Raw genomic sequence first — 20,949 nt, forward strand, 5'->3', positions numbered from 1 at the left:
GCTCTATGTCTAGTTGGCAGCCAGTAAGCAGAGTGCCCCAGGGGTTGGTGCTAGGGGCTGGTTTTGTTCAACATCTTCCTTAATGATCTGGAGGATGGGGTGGATTGCACCCTCAGCAACTTTGCTGATGACACTAAGCTGGGGGGAGTGGTAGATACGCTGGAGGATAGGAGTAGGATACAGAGTGACCTAGACAAATTGGAGGATTGGGCCAAAAGAAATCTGCACTTGTCCTTGTTGAACCTCATCAGAATCCTGCACTTAGGACAGAAGAATCCCATGCACAGCTACAGACTGGGGACCGACAGGCTAGGCAGCAGTTCTGCAGAAAAGGACCTGGGGGTTACAGTGGATAAGAAGCTGGAGATGAGTCAGCAGTGTGCCCTGCTTGCCAAGAAGGCTAATAGCATATTGGGCTGCATTAGTAGAAGCATTGCCAGCAGATCGAGGGAAGTGATTATTCTCCTCTAGTCAGCACTGGTAAGGCCTCATTTGGAGTATTGTGTCCAGTTTTGGGCCCCCGCCTACAGGAAGGAGGTGGACAAATTGGAGGGAATCCAGCGGAGGGCAACAAAAATAATTAGGGGCCTGGAGTTCATGATTTATGAGGAGAGGCTGAGGGAAGTAGGCTTGTTTAATCTGCAGAAGAGAAGAATGAGGGGGGATTTGATAGCAGCCTTTAACTACCTGAAAGGGGGTTCCAGGGAGGATGGAGCAAGGCTGTTCTCAATAGTAGTAGATGGCAGAACTAGGAGCAATGGTCTCAAGTTGCAGTGGGGGAGGTCTAGGTTGGATATTAGGGAAAAAAAATTCCCTAGGAGGGTGGTGAAGCACTGGAATGGGTTACGTAGGCAGGTGGTGGAATCTTAGAGGTTTTTAAGGCCTAGCTTGACAAAGCCCTGGCTGGGATGGTTTAGTTGGGGTTGGACTAGATACTTCCTGAGGTCCCTTCCAACCCTAATCTTCTGATTTGTAACTCTGTGTGTATTGCAATGCTGAGACTGATACTGGAACAGGGCGGTCACTTCTGGCATCCACATTTTTAAAAAGATGTTGAAAAATTGGGGAGGGGGCAGAAAAGAGCCACAATAATCTGAGGGGTAGAGCAAATGATTTCCAGGGAGAGACTTAAAGAGCTCAATCTGCTAAATGTATCAAAAAGAAGCCTGAGCAGGCACTTGATTAATGTATAAAGACCTTCATGAGGAGACAATACAGAGTACTGAAGGGCTCTTTAATCTAGTGGAGATGTGCAGAACAAGAAGGAATGGCTGAATTTAGGGCCTGATAAATTCAAACAGGAAATTAGGCACACATTTTTACAGTGAGGGTGATTTAACCATTGCAACAAACTCCCAAGGGACATGACAGATTCTCTAGCTGTTGGTGTCTTCAGATCAACCCTGGATGCCTTTCTGGCAGATGCCTGAGACAAACCTAAATTATTGGGTTCATCAAATAGGTGCATGGGTGAAATGTAAGAGTCTGTGATATGCAGGGGATCAGTCATTTTGAACTCTCGGGGACGGAGTGAGCATGGTGAGACTGACTTTCTGCCTGCTTTCCGTAGGGAAACTGGCATCTCTCCTTCCACAGCAAAATGAAAATTACAGGCCTCTTTCTAATGGAAAAATATCCCTCTTAAAGTAGGCACATTCAATTTAGAAGCCATAGTTTAGAAGGAGATATGCCATAGAGTGTAATTTGTACCCGAAACGTGACATGGACAAAAAGCCAAACCCCAAACGTGAAGACTTTCAAGCCTTAAATAAAAACTGCTCGTTTATAAGTAGGCCGGTACCTTTATTTGGACAGGACCCTCCCTGGCATAATTATAAAATCGCCAGACAACTCTGGTACGTTTTCTGGATTTGTGTGAGTGCATTTCTGGTCTGGTACTTTCCTGGAGGAATTCAAGCAAACAAATTCACACAGCTTTTAAATGTTTGTGGGTGACGTGTTAAATGGCAGATGTGCCAAAGTACTTCAAAGGAAAACCCACACGCCAAAAAAATCAACCCCCAAAAAAACAAGACACGCCACCTGACATGCATTCAAATTACTGTCTGTCTTATCATTAGCCGTATGGAAACAGGACTGCTTTTATTTTTAGCTACTGGTCATTTCAAAAGATGAGTAAAGTGGCCCAGTTAGCTTAACCCTGTCCTGCCTTTTGACACTGTTACACCGGCCTGAGTATGTTCTGGGTTAGCTAGTGCCCTCCTTGCCACAAGAACTGCACTGACATGCAGACTAAGGTGCAAGAGAACTTTTTCAAAGTCCTGTTTGAGTTGGTCAGATGCTACTAACCACACACAGGTCATGTGACCACATAATCTGAGACAAGTCAATGGAACTAGGACTTCCTGCTTTCCGGGCCTGGGCCCCATCCTCCACGACCACAGTGGTGCACCTCTGGTAGCTGAAGAAAACCACATGCAGCCTTGGTTTTGGTTCACACGCGACTGTGAAGCAGAAGCTGTGCGGAGTGAGTGAGGCGGCAAAAAAACATAACAGCTATGCAAATGCAATGGAAAAAATGAGTCTGTGCCGGAAGGCCAGTGCAGTTCAGCCATACTGCAGCAGGTCAGCTACTAACAAGTCTCTTTGCAAAGGATTTGAGTCTGCCATCGATGCCATTTTGTGAGAGCTCCGCAGAGCAAAATTCTTATACTGGAGGCTGCTCAGCAGCAGTGAAGCATTTAGAAATTGGTGCATGCAATTTGAGGGGGTGTTATGGAGTTTTTTATGGGGTTTTTTGGTTTTTTGGGGGCGGGTTTTTTGGTATTTTTTTAAATAAACGATGGGTCAGGTGACTTTTTTTCTCCAGCCCTTTTATGTCCTTATAATTCCAAATGCAATACTGCTTCCTTAAAGGCTTTGGCTAGCAAGCAATTGTAGGGTTACACAGGCGCGTCAAACAAAATACTGAAGTAAAAACCAACTTTTGAGTACCGAAGGAAGGACACCATTTCACTCTGAAACAGGCACTGTTCTCTTTGATTGCATTTTCGAGCAAGCCACCCCTTGCCACTGCTACCGATTTCCAAGTTCTGATCCATGCGTCTGCTCTCAGACAGGATGACTTTTTAGAATTTTGTCTCCACAACAAGAAAACAAAGCTGTGAAATGTAAAGGCCTACTTATTTTCATGCCTAGAAAGCAACTTTTAGAGAGGGGCGAGGGGCAGATGCGCACTGGCTTTTGGTATCTAGCATTGGGCTGATCCGTGTGGTGTTTTTGCTTCCTATAAATGATTGGGTGAGTAGGTGAGTGGAGTGGATATTTGGTATCTCCAGTAATCATATAAACCATGATTCAGGAAAGCCGTTAAATGTGGGCTTAAATCCATCACTGTTCAGGAAAGAAAAGTATATGTAATTAGCTTGAAGTATGTGCTTAAGTGCTTTCTGGAACAGGGGCTTTTTGCTGAAAGGGCCATATGGCTGTCTCTCAGCAATTATTTACTTCCTTCGGGCCTCCGAGTACCCACTTTCTTATTTAGAGGCGTTGTGGTTTCATTCTTGGATGTACTGCGCTTCCGTCCGAGGGTCGCGTGGCCCAGAATGAGAGCACCTGCATAACCACACACACGCAGCAGGTGTCCTGAGCCTTTCTGCTTGCCGTGTATCTTGTCTTAAGGCTTTCCCGCAGATCAGAGGTGTCCACTCCGTCAGGGACTCCAGCAAAACCGTCAGGGACCCTAGCAGCTGAGGGTTGTCTGTAAAACTCTAAGAAGCAAGGAGCCTCTTTGGGATCCAAGGGTTTTGAATCCTCTCGCTCGCTCTTAAACCAGTAGAGGAGGAGGATTGATGATGATGATGATGAAACCTTTCCGTGAGGTTGGAATTGGGCAGGTGTCAGGCAAGTGAGTGCATTAGACCTGGGTGGTTTGGGACCTGCCCCTTCTCAGCAACACCTGTATCCTCCCGGTGACCTTCAGCCCGCTGTGTTCCTCTGACGCCTGCAAAATTAATTTTTAGAGACTCAGTCTTCTCGTCCCTTCAGCAGCCAGCGCCATAACCCAGCTGCTCCCTGCCCTCTCAGTTACAAGCTCCCAGCCTCTGACACCCTTCGTGCCTCCCCTGGAGCGACAACTGCTCTGACCACACCGACCTCAGCAAACGCCTCCGGCCCATGCTACCGTTTGAAGCCAGGCCTGCTCATGCCATGGTTTGGAAGGGCTCACAAGGGCCAAGGGCTGGTGTTTTCCAGACTCCTGGCCCAGCTCAGAACATGTCCTTGTTGCTCTGACTGCGGCAGAACCTGTTTTCTGGACAAAATGGGAGCGAGCCAGGTCCCCTTTTCCACGCGCCTGCTGAGTGGCAGCTTTGAGCATCAGCGCCTGACCTTCCCCAAGAGAGTTCTGCAAAGGAACCCACGCGGCGGCAGAGGGCAGGCGGGAAACTCTGTACAAGACGTGGGCCAATGTATTTATGGCATGGACTCTAAACGCAGGAGGCCAAACTAAAGCCCGTGAGGCTGCAAAAAAGCAGGAAGTGAAAGCGAAGAGAGGCTCACAAAAGCAGAATAGACGAACGCGAGCATGGCAGCCTTTTGTCTTGTGATTCTCGGAGCAGAGCCCCGGATCCCAGCTGCCGCCTGCCTGCCGCGTTCGATGGGGGGCCGAGCCTTCCATCTCCCCCTCCTGCAGCAGCACGGGGCTAAGTGGATAAGGTTTTCCCTCCTCACTTGTTGCTGTCACATGCTGATGGGAGGGGAAGTTTGAGGTTTTGAAAAAAACAAATATAGCCTTCATTTGCAAACCACATTGGCTTTCGAGAGGCCATGCTCGGAGTGCAGAACGATGGCAGGCGGAATTCTCTCTCGCCAGCTGCCTCTATGGTGTGCCGCTGCCACCCCTCATTTCCCTCTGTAAGCATCTCCTCGCTCAGAAAATCTCTCTCTTTATTTGCAGGCCTCTTTTCCTAGTCCTCCGCTTCTCCTTGAAACCCAGCCACCCCTGCAAGGGAACACACAAAGTGGAGCAGAATGGACTGACGCTTTCCCTACCAGTGTCCCCACTGCTTCTCTGGCATTTCCTCTTGCCCGTCTTCTCCTTGTGTCATTCACTGCTTTGCTCTGCTGCTCACTTGGTGGGCGCTGGAGAATGCTGCATGAACTAGGGGTCAGGATAACTTGAGGCTAACTGAGCCTGCTTGAGAATTGATTTTTATTTTGTTCTCTTTGAAATTGTCTGCAGTTTTCAAAATCATATTTCAGCTTGTGGGATGAACCAGTCCCACTTCAGCTAATTAAGGCACAATATTCCTGACCTGCAATGGGTCACCCAGGTCATGTGGTATTGCTTCTGCTCCCTGATTGGATGGCTGACATTTGTGTAAGTAGGAGGAGAGAAATCAGAGTCCCCAGCACTGCCTCATGGACACATGCAGGGAAAACTCCATGGACCACTTGCTCCAGAATATTCATGCATGCTCGCTGGCAAGAATCTTTATCTTCAAACACAAGCACGTGTGTGACTGTTCACAGACCAGAAAAGGCCAAGAATGCCAGCTAAGCGAAATTGTGGCTTTTATCTGAATAAATATTGCTAGTACTTTATTGTCCACCTCTAGGAATGTCACTCAAGCGCCCCTCCACAGTTTTGTAAAGGCATAGAATTCCTAACAGCCCCTGAACCTCAAAGCAGTATTCCAGGACTGCTTCCCCAGCTCGGAAATACTCTGACATGTTACTCCAGCAGCCTTAGTCCTCATGAAACTGGAAACGTGTAGTGCACTCCTCTGTCTCTAATCAGAGGTGTGGAATCCTAAGGCAGTGTACTCCACACCTGATAACACAATGTCTTAGGCCTGGTCCACACAACAGAGTTAGGTCGACATAAGGCATCTTACATCAACCTAACTCTGTCAGCATGAATTGTAGTTCCCACCCACGTAACTTGCCCACTGCACTGACTTAACTCTACCTCTGTGAGAGGCGTAGCGCTCAAGTCAGCGTAGTCAGGACAACGCAGTGTCAGTGTAGACGCTGCATGGCTGACATAGACCGTTGCTGCCTTTGAGAAACCATCCCACAGTGCCCCACAGTGACAGGTAAATTGGTGCAGGTGCTTCTGGTGAGGTCGTGCACCGCTGACACCAGGAGCATAGTGTGGACATGTAAAACTGGTTCAATGACTGCGGTGACTGTACACTGACGTAACTTAGGTTGACTTAACTTTGTAGTGCAGACTTGCCCTGGTGATATTTTTTTTTCATCTTTTACTCAGGGCCCTTTTCATCTTCCCACTATTTAAAGCTTTCTCCCCTGTAGGGCAAGGGATAGATAGTTGAGCGTGTCCAAGAGCAGGCCATTGAAAAGGTCAATATAGCACTCTCCAGGCACTGCAGAGCACAGTGCAAATATTACAGTCCTGAGACTTCATCCCACATGTAAAGGCTGTAAAATGAGCACGCTACAAATCTATTTCAGCTGAAGGGGAAACGGACCATTGAAGATAACCCAGTGTTGAGTCTTTGGCTGGATGGCAATCTTGAAATTACAATCCAACCGCAAAACTAGCAGCAAGAGGGTTGATGATACTGGAGGCAAGTTACAGACTGACCTATCCGTAACTCCATGAGATCATCATCTCAGGCAGGTGAAGAGACACAGTCTTTACTTTTCTGCCACTGGTTTCCTTTACTACTAGCAAGCATGTTACATGTAAAGCATCTCTGCTTTACCAGATGATATAATGGTGATCCTATAGGTAGACCATGATAGGTTCAATATGAGCCCGCTAACCTTTGTATTCTGAGGGGAACTCCAGTGGGACTTATGAATTGGTCTCCTTTCTTACTGAACTGTGCCTAGAAGAGGCTGGAACTCAACTAACTAAAGACGGAAATGCCACAGAGGCCCAAATGACCCCTTTCCTCTCTTGACATTGGTTTTAGTGATGATGGAAACTCAGTAGGCCTTGCTGGAGTTTGCCAGGCAGCATAGGCACTGGAAAGATGAGCTCCCCACACCGTGCTCTGCAACACTACTAAAATGAGCCAAAGATGTAGCTTTGATAATTAATTCCTCCCTGAACTTTAACCATAATAGCACACGAATAACCAGGGCCTAGAGCATAATGAAGGCTTGTTCCTACCCGGCGCCGGGCACTCTAGTCCGATCCAGCTAAGCACTTGGGCATATGTGTAATTTCAAGTCCATGTGCAGGTCCACTGGCCCAGCACCCTGCCGGTTTGGGTAGTCAGTGTCTTGAAATCTTGCATCAATTTTAAAATTCTGTTTTAGAGAAATTCCATAAATTCCTTTTTTTTTTCTTAATCTGTCAATTCATTTTTGGTATTTTTCTGAGATAATCGATCACTAAGTTACTACAGCCAAGTGGTAAAATAGAACAAAACTGGAGGAGAACATAGGACAGCTATAAAGAGAGTGATTCTGCCCTGTTTTGGAATGGCCAATGGAAATACTGAAAGCTTCCGTAATTGACTAAGGACCAGAACTCTATTTAGCAAAACCCTGACTTCAGAGTGACTTCAGCATCATTACTCTGCTGAATGAAGGCCAGTAAGAAGTCTGTGCACCACAATACCAGCGCTCTGTGCCACCACAGGAGGCTGCCGGTAGCCGCTAAAGCAGAAACCTTCCGGAGACTGCAGGAGCACTTCTTGGACTTTTTGTTTATTCTACCGACTATCAAACAACATGAAGAGAGCTCTTGGCTGAGGAGTCTCTTGACCTGGGCAGGAAGCCGTGTGTGACATCTAGCTTTGAAGAATTTGAGAAAATGGTTTTAAAATTACGCCAAATAGAAAATACTCCAGCTTCTCAGAAAAGTCTCTCCAGGCAGCGTACTTTGTGTCAGGTGTAGGGCCAGCAGACACTCTGGAAAGAAGGCATGAAATCCCGCCCCCGAAATCTCAAGAATGCAGCATGCCAACAATGCTCAGCTCAGTCTGTCTCAATACGGCAGATTGCAAAACTGAGCCTGGAACCAGCAGCCCACCGCTAAAGGCCAAAGCTCATGTTTGACATAGTGAAATGATTTCCACCGAACTTTACGGGGGTGAAACAGAAACAAGTTATCGCTAGCACATCAAAGAGCTGGAAAAATGTAGTCAACAGCACCTTTGAGTGATTAAGCATATCAAGTGGCGAGATAAAATCGTGAATAATGAGGCTCTGCAAAGAGGTTGCACAAACACTGAAGCAATGCCTACCAAGGCTCATCTCTACTGGACCCAACATGCCTGCTGCATGGCGCGCACCGTGGGCCCAGAGAAAATGATTAACTAACCAACTTCCAGTGAGCTGCATGCCAGCAGCAGCCAGAGAAAGGAGGGGCAGCAATGTCCTGAAAAGAACATCACCTGCTGGGATGTCCCAGCAGCAAACTAAGCAGCTTGGCAGGCAGGAGGCGTTAGTCACCTGGCTGAACTCCAGCCGAGGTTGATTTCTGAATGCCTTGGAGGCTGGATGCAAAAGTTTTTTCCACTCCTCTAATAGCCACTAAGGCCCAGATCCTCCAAAGGAATTCGGGCGTCTAGCTCCAGTTGAAAGAAGTGCAAGTTAGGCACCTAAAGGCTCCTGAATCGCTGGCCTGTGTAGTCATCCCATGGGTCTGGCTAGCCACTCCAGTTTTTTCTAGTGTCTCTGAGCTGGGATGGGGAGCAGCCCCAGTTTGTGGTGACTGGCAGACCTCCAGCCATTTACCACCTTTCTCTTTTTTTGGCCTGGCTGTGTCTGTCTATTTCTCCCAGAGCGCAGCCAGGGCTGTTCTCACCCAGAGCAGAAGGCTCAGTGAACTGTACGGCTAAACAGCGTGGGCCGAGCACTCACTAATCACAGCGACAGCCTGGCGTGCTCTCGGGGTTTCTATCGGACGTGACCAGTCGCTTCAGCCTGGGTGCTGATGACGGGGAAGGTGGAGGCCTGTTGCAGCTTTTTAGACTATCCCTTTTGGCTGCCTCTTAGCAGAGCTCTGAGATTTTTTTTTTGCTGGCTGTGAGAACACTCAAAGTTAGTTAAAAGGAACCAGAACCCTAGTCTCTCCCCAGAGGCGCAGTGCGGCCTAGTGGGTAGGGCACGGCACTAGGCGTCAGGAGACCTGGCTTCTGTTTCCAGCTCTCTTGTTAACTTCCCTTCTCTTTGTCTGTTTAGAATGTAAGCTCTTTGGGGCAGGGCCTCTCTTACTAGGTCTTTCTACAGCATCTAACACAATGAGGTCATGATCTTAGCTGGGACCTCTGCATATGACTGCAGTGTAATACAGACACAGCTCTCTGCTGTAAGGATCCCAACTCCACTAAGTCCTCCTGTAGAATTAGAAACGGTGACCTCTCTGGGCAAGGATCGTCCTCTCATTGTGTGTGTGCACAGTGTCTAGCACAAGGGGCCCAGTCCCTCATTAGGGTCTCTACCGGAATACAAGTGGTAACCAGGCCTAAAAGGACTCTTTAAAAAGAGCACAGCTGGGAGAACAGGGAGAAGCGGTTGTTCAGAAAATGTCCACATCAGTTGGCCTGAATGTGATCTTCGTGCCCTGTATAGCTGCTGTGAAAAGTGGAAGGTCTGGGATATGGTTAGAATCTAGCTCTTGTTTTACGTTCCCTCACCCCCTCCAACTGCAGCATTTAAGATCAACTGGAGACTCTTTCCTTAGTCCTTGAGCCTGAACTTGCCAGCAATGGCAGGAGAGATTTCCCAGCTGGGGGGGGGCCTGTCCCCTGGGTGCTCCACCAGAGCCTGACTCTAATGCACTTCTAGGCATGAATACGAACGATGCCTCACTTCTATATATTGTGGTTGATCTTTTCCCTTTCCTTGGCAGCCTGGTGGCTCCAGCAGTGCTGATTACTGCTGGCCACAGAGCACAGATGTGTGTGATTGACTCTGCTAGGTGTCATGGCCACAGGGGTTCTGCAAGTCCCTAATATAAATAATCTTTGTGAGAACACTCTGATGTGTTCGCCTCTTTTCTTTTTTTTAATAGGAAGGGAGTGGGGGCCAGAGGGGAAAATGCCTTTGATTAGTGGTTTAATTTGCTGTAGTACACAATAACGTAAGAAGAAATCCACCCCGCACTGCCCTCAGTCGTCAGTTCCTGCCCCATTTTATTGCAGTTGCATTGGGTTGCACTCATGCTGCAAGTGCAATGTGAAGGGTTTAGAAAGACTGATCAGACCACCCAGCAAGCACGGCCTTAAACAAACCTCTGCAGCCCTAAGTGCTCTAAACATCGTCACATTTGGGACCATTTTTATCTGCACTTCTAATAACCACATCAGAGGCTGTTTTACATCTGTGAGACATGCAGTCTGTCCTGAGCCCCCCAGTTTACTTAACTGGGGCAGCCGCTTTAGCGTTGTATGTTACGGTCCTGTCCTAAAAGTATGTTCGCCTCCTTGAGGGTGTGAGGCTGCCGGTTGCATCTGCTTAGTTTCACATTCCCATCTCTTTATTGGGTCACGCTTTTGACATGAAGCGTGAGCTAAGGGGAGGCAGAAGGGGTGTACCCGACGTAAGCCAGCGAACAGTAGAAGAGCGCTCCAACTGACAGGCGCGTTCCAGGGGCTCTTTCTTGCTGTGGTTGGGGTGGCTGTCATGAGGAATGCAAAGTCAAGTCACGCGACACAACCAGAGGGCGACAGCTCGGTGAGGGGCTTGTTGTTGATGTAAGGTTCCTTGGATTGCAAAGTGTCCCCCAGCACCAGTCCTGGGGTCTTTCCAGCCGGATCCACTGGAATCCATTGCTGAGAGAGGTCAGGCAGCAGATGTCTGGCTTTGTCTAGAACGCCTACCAAATTTATGGTTGGAAAAATAAACAGGATTCATATCAAACAAGCCTTTAATGTTTGCTTTAGAGGTTTTCTTCCACCAAAATGAGTGTGTTTAATGATTTATTGTCTTTTTAGCTCATGTCTCAATAGTACGATAAGTGAATCACCAATTATTTCCACATGGACTTACCTCACCAAACCGGTCTGAGTTCGGTGTCTCAATATCCGGTGGGTGTGCAGAAGATTTAATCCTCCCTCTCACACTCATCCATTTATTGTCATTGCCTAACTTATGTGTTGTGCCTGCCTGGCATTTCCCTTCTCGGCCTGCCACGCACACCTATCCAACAAAACCCTCCTCCTACGCATTGCTATCTGCAGTCAAGGCCCTGACACGGTCAGTTCAGAGTATGGTTCTGAGCTGCTGACCGTCCCACCAATGGAAGACTTTTTGCAGGTAGCATCCTTATTTATTTGATTCTAGAGCAGCCTTCATGGCATAGCAACAAAATAAACATGAGACATAAAAATGCAGATTAAGCAATACATTAAAAGTAAATTAAATCAAGATTAAAATGCAATTAAAAGCAATCAGTACAATTAAGTCTTACTTTTTTTTTTTTTTTTCCTATTGTGAACCTACGAGCAGAGAGCCAGATTGTTCTCTTAATTAAAGCAGGGTAAATGCAGAGTAACTTAGTTGGAAGTCAGTAGAGTTATTCCAGATTTACAACTGTAATTGAGAGCACAGCCTGATTCAATTGCTCATCCTGGGTAGGGCCTTGAAGAGGGGTCTAAGTGAGTATCCACTCACAAATGGCAAAGGCGAAAGGACTCCGAGTCCGTCATGAATGGTGTGGAGTGTTCACCACGGAGTTAGCTGCAGACACAGGGAACTGGAACAATTTATGAAGACATCAAAGTCCCGAATCCTGAACCAACCCTCTTTTTCAAATAAAACCCATACATCTCTGTGTCTGACCCTGCCCTACCTTACAAGCCAGGGAGAGAGACTTTTCTAAATGGGATGTCTTTCCGCCAGGTGAGAAAGTAGCATGACGCTGGGGACTACGCATAATGAGAACGAAACATTCAATGGCCCCATCATTTTCCATACATTGAGAAAGAGAGGCTTGAGAGAGAGAAAGCAAGGACATTACAAAGCCACTGCCGTAAGTTAACACACTGATAGGAAGAACCCATGTATCTGGTATCTAGGCGGCCATGGAGCACAAATACACTAACGTGGGCTATCTCTTGACTTAAGCAATAGCAATAACTTGGTTGTTTACATGTATCAAGGCCAGTCAGGAATAAACCACCTCATAGGAGCGCCAGTGCTGTTGGTTCACCGTCCATTTAAATGCCTCCGTCAGTGTTTGCCATACATACCACTGACAGCCTTATTTGAAGGGGATAGAGTCACTTCTTTTGGCAAATTGCTGCCATCTTGCTTCCCGATCTATGGCAATTCACCTAGAGTGTTAAGCCTACTGGTCTCGGTCTCCGTGACTTTCGTTACACAGTGGGGGTTTGGTGGGAGGTAGGGAAGGCCATTAGGTGTCCAGACCAGAACTTAAACTCTCCCATGTGTGTGCTGGAATCTCTCTTTCAATGAAAGAATCCTCATTGTTGTCGTCATCAGCAGGTAGAAAACTTAGGAAGATGTTTTATTGTCAGAGAATACTGCTGATGCTATAGATTTCTTTTCTTATATCTTGGGACATTTGCATGGTAACAACAGCTATGTTGTTACCTTAGAAGTTTATCTGTTCCTCCCACTTATTTCCTACCTGAACTCTGAATTTAGAAACAATCCGAAACTAGAAATTTTCAATCAGAATTCCTTCAAATGTCCTGGGGGTGAAAGGGGTCGGACTCAAATCCGCTGATCCAAGCCAGCTGGTATGTCTTCAATTCTGCGCTGGCTTCACTTGCCCCCGAGGCCTATTTTCTAGTTCTGTTCTGAATGCGGACATAGCTCTAGATCCTCAGCTGTGATGAAGGAGGTGCAAAGGGGCTGGTTATGCTCCCCTTAAATTTGTACTGGCCTGAAAATGGCATTAACTTGTGGCAGCTGCCAGCAGCTAGAGGGGCCAACAGAGCAGCAGGACGTCAGCTAGGTCTAAAGGGACCCCGGCCATGGACCATTTTCCCAGGCCACGTACACTGCCAAGGAGGTGAGCCAGGATCTGTTACACCACCTTTACATCCCCAGACGATCCCCTGGCATTGGGGCAAATTTTCCAGGGTTGGATACATGGGCAGTAGAGCCACTTTGTGCCAGGGGGTCAATCCAAAGCGGGCACTCAGCGGTGCAAAACCTGGGCCCGGATCTCCTGAAGGGATTCAGTGCCATGGCTGGGCATTGCTCCTCAGCCTCGGTGGCCTAGACTGAGTCTGGCTCCAAATGCCACTTTTGCCCCGGGTGTTTGTGACATCACAGTTGTCACTTGTGACCTCACCGCTGGCTGCTGTGATGTCACACACGGGAGGGGTTATGACTTTAGTGGCTAAGCCGCAAGAGCAGATGCCCTTTTCCGGGGATCCGCCCAGTGTTACCTTGCAGCTTGTTTGGAGCAAGACGCTAGACCGAAAAGTGCCTCCGCCGCTGTGCGGTGATAGGGAACACCGCTCCCATTTTAAACCCCACGCAACGTCAAAAGCGGGAGCAGAAATAAAGCTGCTCTAGGCTATAGTTAAATGAGTTGCACCCACTCACGCCAGTGGCGGAATTGAACGCCGTGTGTGTTACATTTTCCATGAGGCAACAGCAGTAGTTCTGCAGGATGGTTATTCAGTTCCGTCAGGTGGCCCGAACCTCACGCTCTGTCTCCCTCTGCACCGATCTGTCAAGGTGATTGTGTTGCTTTTTGACGCCCACATGTTAAGCAGCAGCTCCACTGGAAATGTGGGTCATGCACCTGCCCCTGCAGGGTGTCACCACTGTGCATTTCCTCACATCCTGCCAGCTTTGTCTGCCAAGGCCACTGAGTGTCTGGCCAGGATCTCTTACACAAGTTTGTAGGTAGCTGCTAGTTTTCTTCCACCCAGCGGCATGTCAAAGTGATTCAAAACCATGATAATACTTCCCTTGCTTTCTGTTTCTGAGATCTATATAATATGAGAGAACTTGTTCATTCACTGCTTCGGAGAGCACTGAACTATCCCTCTGGTGCTCTTTAGAGACAAGGCGTTACATTCCTCTTCATAGTGTCCCTGGCTTTCTTTTAACAGTAGGAGAAGATAAATACGCTCGCAGCTGAGGCAACGCTTGGCCTTTCTATCTCTCCTTGCCTCAGTCTGATTACACACCACCTGAGGTGTGTGAGTAAATGAAATGGATTAGAAGGGAAATGAACTCTTCTTAATAGAGATCTTGTGTTCTGTTGGAGTGATCACCCTCTTAATGCAGCCTGTCCAGACAATGATTTGTGATGCCTTCGGATATTTCTCCGCTTTCCTCGCTGCAGCAGGGGTAGTGCTTGGATGGAAGAGCCTGGCTTTCAATTAACTTAGCAGTGGCAGTGACTAATTGCATTGATCTAAATCGGGCTACAAGGAAACGTTTCGTTTCGCCGATAAAGTGCAGTGTTAACATTTGGGGTCTGATTCTAATCTCTCTCACACACTGGGGTAGCTCCGTGGACTTCACTGGAGTCACTCCTGATTTACACCGATGGAGATCTGAATTGGTCCAAGGGGGATGAAGAGAGAGACAGTTAGGCCTCGGCCCCTAAGAAATGGATGAGAAAATGAGAATCTGCATCAATTCCCCTGGAGACGCCGTGCTCCTCTCGTGTCCTCCTGCATCGGAAAGGGGCTAAGAAGGCTCAGCTCGCTTCTCCTGGTCGCAGCCTAGGAAGAGAGTGACCCCCCCAGGTGTGGGAGTGGCCCTCCTGCCATGTGGCTGACTGAGCTCCCGGGAGCGAGCCGGCAGAAGGATGTCCAAGAGCAACACGAAGGCAGCAAAACCAAATCTTTCCAATCCCCTCATGACCTGCCATTTCCTGTGCTGGGAAAACTAAAGGAGGCTCCAAGGAGCCGTCTCAGTGGAGGAGCCCAGTGACCCCTCGAGCCAGCCAGACTTTGTCTCAGGCAGTAGTCAGAGGAAACAAAGCAAAACAAAAACCAAGAAGCCAGTTGTGGAATAACCAGCTGGCAGATAACGTTTCTTCCTACCCAGACTGCCAGAAGGTGGCTTATACCCTGACGCACGAGAGTTTCTGTGTTTGCTAGAGGCTTTGCGGGGCGGGGGGAACAAGGCACTTTCTTTATCTGTTTTAACTGCACGGCCTTTTGTTGCATTTCCCCTTCCTCTTGTGTACAGAGAGAGCAAGAGGGCGATTAAACATGCCTTGCTCACCTTTCTGTACCATCCATCCTTTCCTATACCACCTCCTTGTCTGCTGTCTAAAACCGTTCCGGCTTTATCAGACCAGTCTGCATGTGATAATTGGTCTGCAGTTGACCATTTCCATCTCCTGTCTCTAACCCCCTCCCCGCCCCCCAATCTGATGTATATAAGTTGTTTTTTTTTTTTCCTGAGACAAGGTGGCCATATCTGAATGCAGGGTTCTGCGCTGCCCGCAGCGAGCAGCAGCAAAAAAACTCTCCGTCTAGGGTGCTGATGGCTTTGAGGCACATCTGTACCCTCTGGAGCTGGGGCTTCCCTGCAGCTCCTGGAATAAAATTGACAATCTACGCTCCCGCAGCCGGTCCCAGGCAGTGCAGCCAGCCATGGGAACCCAGGGATCTCCACAGGGCTGTGTTCTGTGCCCTGCCCCTGAAGCAGGCCCCATGCACCCTATATCAACGCTTGCATGGGCATCCTCCGAAAGTAGCCTCTGGCTGTCTTGCACAGTTCGTGAGCTGGGGGAATCGTCCCCTTGGCTTACAGGGCTTCTGGACCTTTTGTCTGGTGTAAAGGGGCCAGAATGGGGGGGCGGATCTTGCCCACACAATTCCAGGTGAGGGTGAACCATTGACCGACAGAATGGCAGTATAATAACTTCTTTCCCCATCCCACTCCGCAGACACCCTAAGGCTGTTTCTGCTTTTTGACTGGTGCGGCAGCACACGGGGGTGGGAACGGCCTTCGAAGCCGCATTCTGTGCCAGGCCGTACCACAGAGACGCCCTGTCGGATCGAACTTCAAATGTGTTCCAGTCCGCAAACCTGCCTGGAGCAGGACCATGTAACAGCCTTTGATCTTCCACGGCGGTGTGTGTGTGTGTGTGTGTGTGTGTGTGTTCGTTTTCACTCCCCGATAAAGGTGTCAGGCTGCCTGGGTTTCTGGCCCAAGGACTTCATCAAGGTGAGCAAACAAACTGAAGGGAAGTGGGGGAGGGTGAGGGAGGATCCCACCCATTGCTAACCCTTTCTGTATGTAAACGAGCACAGTCCTGATGAGGGCAGGCCAGTGAGGGGCGGGGAGGGGGAGCAGAGACTTGCTTTCTTCCCTTGAGCAGGGCCAGATTCGCCTACAGACAAACCAGGCGGCTGATTCTGCCTCCGATGGCAGGGACGGTTTCATCAGCCCTGTCCTGAGGACGGGGTCTTGCTGACAGAGGATTCAGGCCTTGAGAAGCCCAGACAGCCCCTCCCCCCCCTTCCCTCCAAACTGTACCTAATGAAGTGAAAAGCCCCTATGCTGCTTTGTGGCTGGTGCAGTTCTTATGTTCTGTGTTTGTACAGCACCTAGCACAGTGGGGCACACTCCTGCAATGCGACTGCTCACCATGAGGCTCAGCGGTACCTCGCCTCTACCCACTTTGTCCAGTCCATCTCCGCGTTGTGCGGTGTTCACTCCTGCAAAATGCCTCTGCCATGGGGAGCCACCACCCACAAACCAACCCTCCCCCACCCTGTCTCGCTTCCTGGGCCTGATCTGAAACACACAAAAGTCCGTGAAAAGACTCTGAATGGCTCCCCTGAGTTTTGGCTCTGGCTCCTTCCGCTGGTTTCGTGCCACGGTGGAGTTGCGCCCAGAGGAAGTAAGGTCAGGTCCCGGTAGATGTCTCCATATCTCAGGAACAGAGAGATCAGGGAGGCCAAAATAATGGGTCAGCGCTAGAGGCTGTGCTGGAAACACTTAGAGATAAGTAGCAGATATAAAAATAAACCAGATCCTGGGAAGTTTAATGAAGCGTAATCTGAAATGACTAAATTATTTACACACTGTTCCGTCCCTTCACTGCCTGTGTCTAATCCACATGTTACAGCCCTGTGGGTTCTGTGCTTTCTGCTGCTCAGACTGAGAAACTGAGACATTTCACCTCTGCGTGTCTAGATTTCAGGGAGTACCACATGTGCTCTGTTAATAACTGCCCAGTGGCTCCAGACTCCAGCGTGCTGTTCCTCTATGATGCTGGAGGTCTGGAGGGAATGTGACCAGGAAAACTGACTGACAAATGAAAACCCTTTTGCTTTCTCACATTCAAAATGCTGATGGTTTCGTTTTGAAGCTTTTGAAGTGGGCCCTTTGTTTGTTTATTTAAAAAAATGATTCTTGATTTCTTGATGTTGTTTTGAAATGTTCGAAAACATTGTTACAATGGGTATTGAAATGTTGGCTGTACAAAAATTCCTGGTATTTTGGTGAATGAAATGTCTCCAGAAACATTTTGATCATTTTCTTAATGAAAAAGGCACATTTTTTATTCACAAGGAAACGAACCATTTTGATAATGTCCACAATTCACAAGCAATATTTTTTTAAAAAAGGCAAGTGTTTGTTTTAAATTTGGGGCAAAGGGGAACATTTCATTTGAAAAAGTGTTGATCACTTGTCCTGGTTCCCATCATTAAGAAGCAGCCTCCCATGTGGGGAAAGGCAGGTCTTGCCAAATCCAACTACTAATGTTGTGGGTATTGTTTTCCCCAGCGGAGGAGGACGGGACGTGGAGAGGGGTGTCGTGAAGGGCCTTAGCGAGGGGGGATGGAGGAGAGTGAGATGACTGTTAAAATGAGAATGGGCGTTGGGGCTCGTTGGAGAGCTGCGGGAAATGAAGGCTATTGATGGACTGAAGGATAGGGGATAGTTTAATACCCTAGAGAAAAGTCTTAGGAGTGGTAGAAGCCAGAGAAACAGGGGGGAGTCTTGTGGGGTGGGAAGGAGCCAGTATTAACCGTAATTCCTGCCTGGGGTGGGGGTCCTTGAAATGAGGGAGAGAAAAGAGGCATGTGTGTTCGGGCGTATGTGGGGGCCTTTTCTGTGAGATGTATGAAAGGGCAGCTTCTTGTTGTTTTCTCTCCATCAGGTTGCCTGTCTTTAGTCCTTAGTTGTGTAAATGCAAGAATGTGCGGCTCCCAGCCAAACTGTATAAATTAAGCCCTGATTAGAACTTGTACACGTCTTAAAAACAGGGAAAGGAGCGGAGATCCCAGTCCTGAAAAGAGCCTTAATGGGTGACGTGGCCTTGGAAACAAGGGCTAATCTCATAACAGGGGAGACACGCACTGACAAAGAATGCAGGAGGAATGACCTGCGGTATCTGATTGCATGCCATCGGCATCTTGGCGCTGCATGTGTAAAAACAATAATTAAATGTAATATGTGGGAGGATTATTAAAGGTTTTATGGCATCTGATCCTCTTCAAAACCTTTCTGTGGGCTGAAATCTAAGCGTAGAGCAATAGAAATGCAAACTACGCCCAGATGGACTCAGTGTCCCATTTTCCCCCCTGCTGTATGTAACACAGGATGTTGTTGTTGTTTTTTCCAGCAGCATCCCAGTCGCTAGCCGGCTCGATGTCTGTCTGTGTTGTGCATGCTAGAAATGGGCTGGCCTGTGGATTGAGCAGTGGGGATTGGTGTCTGACGCTGGGCTGAGGACGCATCTTCCAGAAACAGACCCCAGCTGCTAATGGTTAGACCACTCGAACCAATGGGAGATTCACCCCTGCGTGTCAATGGGAGCAGGACAAAGCCCAGAGTGTAGATCTGGGTCCCAATATGTTCTATAAGGACAGCCAGACGGGGTCAGACCAAGGGTCCCTCTAGCCCAGTGTCCTGTCTTCAGACAGGGACCAGTGCCAGGTGCTCCAGAGGGAATGAACAGGACAAGCGATCATCGAGTGAGCCATCCCCGGTCGCCCGTTGCCAGCTTCTGATCCTTCTGTTGAGCGGTTGCCAAGCCCCTGTCACAATTCAGGCCCCTTTTTAGTGTATTCATTAGGGACCAGTTTCCACACTCAGCCCCCCAAGTGGAAATCCAAGCTCCCCGGATGACACTGTGTGCAGTGGAGTTAATGCCAGAGTTGCACGGGTGCAAGTGAGAGGAGAATTTGGCCCTGCATGTCTTTAAACCATCTGTGTTCATTCCTTTTCCATTGCATTTTAACGCCATGCCTCCGCAGTGCCGCTATGCTCTGCATGGCTTGGGCCTGAGTCATAACCAGCACACTCATCGCTCCTTGCAGGGAGCGTTTGTAGAAAGACAGAAACGGCTTTTGACTTTCAAAGCTAGGAGGACGTTTCAAAATGGCTTATCTCCATGAAATTAGTCACTGGCGTTTTCTCTCCGGAGCCTGGTAAGCACCAGCAGTTGGTCCCACCCACGCGATTCTCTCTTCTCTCTCAGGCCCCGCAGCCAAAGCCGTAAGACTGGTAAAAATGCTGAAATCAGACTTTCCTTTCTCTTCGCTTCCTGTTTTGTTTTTCAGTCGCATAACCCAGGGCCAGCACGGGCAGGGAAAGGCAGAACAAGCCCAGAGTGCGTTTCTGACATTCTTCTGTGCGCATCACGGCGCTAATCTAAGCTGTGATCACAAATGCAGTGAGTAGGTAAGGCAGGTTTGCTTAGCTTGGGTGATCTACTTGCAGCCTGCTTAAAAGAGAGGCTGCGTCACACTGTGAGGCAGTGGACGATACGAGAGAGTGCTTTTCCTGGGCTCAGGGAGCTCAGTATTTATGAAGCCCTTTGCCAGCGTCAAAGCACCATCCCAACATTAATGGCCTCCCCCAGATTCCCAGGCTTTCGTGGTGTTGCCCCCAGTTTACATCAGGGAAAGGCCGTGCCAGAGAAGGTAGAGGTATACATTGTCCAAAGGGCCGAGAAGGTTTGGGCGCACGGCTGAAGGGGCCTCTGATCAGCTTCTCAGGGGTGCTGAGCACCCCCCAGCTCGAGCCGGTGGCGGCCAACCACATTTGAAAACCAGGCTGGGCACCCGGAAGGAGTGGACTTTCTGAAATACACAGGGCAAAATGGAGTGCCCAAGGCCCCGAGCAAGTCAGGGCAGCGCCGGAAATTAAATGCAAGCGAGTCTGACGGCCTGGCCTACCCAGGTCCTTCTGGGCCTTGGACTAGCTTGCTTTCCAAGGACACACCACACTCCCTGTCACAAGTGGGTCCCAACATCAGGCCCGTGTGCCAGTTGTGCAGTGTATTAAGCCAGCCTTCCTTCCCTGGCCACTGAGTTGGCCGGCCGCCCCGCTTCACGGCCTCCACGGCCTGCTGCACGTTCAGAGCCGTCTGGCCTTTTGGCCTGCTCGCTTGGCTTTGCCGTGCGCCCGGCTCCCTGCTGGCACAGAGTGCTCTCCGGCGAGCAGGGACAGGGTGGGCACCTGCAGCTCTGGGGTCAGTCCAGCCAACCTGCTCCAAGTCCCTCCGGTTAACCCCTAATTACTCAGAGATCAGGAGAAGGTGCAACGAAATTCGGGGGGGAACAGGAGCCCTCACTTTCCCCAAAGGTCTCTCACCCCCGCTACGTGCATGCTGGGATGCCTTCCACTTCCACCCTAAACCCAGTCTGTAGCACTGCAGCACTGCGCAGGCCCCGCTACGGTGCCTTCCGTGGTGCAGAAAGGGCCTCTGAGGAACACCTGCAGTTCAAGGGGTTTTTCCTACGTCCAGCTTTTCCCTAGAAGCCCTCAGCCGCCTGAGTGGAAGTTAGAGCAGCCTCAGAGCTGCTCTAACGCACACTGCGGGGTGGGCAGCCACAGACTATCAATTGGCTTCATGGAATTGAGCATTATGGCTCCTTTCCCCCGGGGTGGGTGTGCCTGGTGCTTTTCCAACACCCAGTTCAGCTGCTCATCTTCACCTGCATGGACTTATCCCTGCAGGGCGGGGCTGACGATGATCGGCACTACGCACACGTGCACTGGGAATCAGCACCACATACCTCGGAGGTTTTGTAGCTGCCACTGACTGCGATTAGCATCAGTGTGGGAGCTCCTCCGTGCAGTGGGAGGCGCCGG

This window comes from Emydura macquarii, unplaced genomic scaffold (assembly GCF_026122565.2).
Source record: "Emydura macquarii macquarii isolate MOO-44397 ecotype Brisbane River unplaced genomic scaffold, CSIRO-AGI_Emac_v2 contig_1644, whole genome shotgun sequence".
Taxonomy (NCBI): domain Eukaryota; kingdom Metazoa; phylum Chordata; order Testudines; family Chelidae; genus Emydura; species Emydura macquarii.